The following is a 1,503-nucleotide window of genomic DNA, read 5'->3' as shown; positions in this document are numbered from 1 at the left end:
TCGACCCAGACAGTTATTACCAGAAATAAACTCTACAGCTCAAAATGAGTAAACAGGTCGTTACAATAGATACCAATTTACCCATCGTTCGTCCTCGAACGATCACAAGAAGAAAAACAAGGGCGAAAATGAGTACCTGAATCTGTAAACAGATGTGGATATTTTTCTTGCATATCAGCCTCATTCTCCCAAGTTGAAGAGCTCACCCTGAGATCTGAAGTGATGGAGACTGGCTAGAGTTGCGGTTGAGTTGAAGACGATACCCTAAAACTTGAACATTATGAAACCTAAATCTTATAAACCCTAAAATAAACTCTAAAAACATTCAAGACCCCAAAAACCTAAGCTCTAAACCTTAAATAAAAAAATCCATGAACTCTATAACTGGAAAAAATCTATAGCTATAGCCCTAAATACTAACAAAATTATGAAACACTTAACCCTAAAGAACCTCTAAACCCAAAAAACTTCAAGCTCAGAGCCTTATAAATCCCCAAATCATATATTTTAAACCCTAGAAAACTTGAAATATACCATAAGACTTAAAACCTAAACTTAAAAAATCCAAATCAGCGTTAATCTAAAAACCAAAAGCCCTAAAGAGTTAAAACCAAGACAAAATCCATCATTTAAAACCCTAAATTTAATAAAACCATCGGCCTTAAACCCAAATGCCTAACCTAAAACCCTAATATAAAATATCAAACCCTAAAAAAATACTAAACCTCAAGAAACCCTGAATCCAGTATTCCCTAAAATAAATCATAAAAACAATTTCAAACCCCTACAAAATCCTATGATTTAAAACCTAATCCTAAAATTTGTAAACCCTAAACTTAAAACACAAGGAGATAACCTTGAAATAAATAGTGAGTTATTTTTATCATCTTTTATACTTAATTATATGACAATTAGGGTAAAAGAAAAAGGGTTTGAATAAGAAAAATAGAAAGAACAGAGAGGAAGAGAGAACGAGCGAGAGAGAGAGGAACGAAGAGACAGCAAGGGCATTGGGGAATTAGCTTGCTTGATCACGATTCTTCGGTGGAGGTAGGTTATGGTTTATGCTATGTGATAGTAAACTCTTAATAGCAATTGATATGTATTGGATGGTATTATAAATTCTTCTATGCGCTTAATTGTGTTGTTCCATGATTGTGATTATGTAAATTGTGATGGATTATAATGATGTTACTGTGAAATCTTAAAAACCATAATTTCACTCTAATTAATGATGATGCCTTTGATAAAGGAAGGCTTGATGAACTAAAAGAATGATGTTAATGGATCGGGTGTCACGAACCGACACGTAGAATTAGGGGATCGGGTGTCACGAACCGAAACGTAGAATTAGGGGATCGGGTGTCACGGACCGACACGTAGAATTAGGAGATCGGGTGTCACGGACCGACACGTAGTATTAGGGGATCGGGTGTCACGGACCGACACGTAGTATTAGGGGATCGGGTGTCACGAACCGACACGTAGAATTAGGGGATCGGG

Source organism: Solanum pennellii, chromosome 2, assembly GCF_001406875.1.
Source record: "Solanum pennellii chromosome 2, SPENNV200".
NCBI lineage: Eukaryota > Viridiplantae > Streptophyta > Magnoliopsida > Solanales > Solanaceae > Solanum > Solanum pennellii.
Note: the sequence above shows the minus strand (reverse complement) of the source record.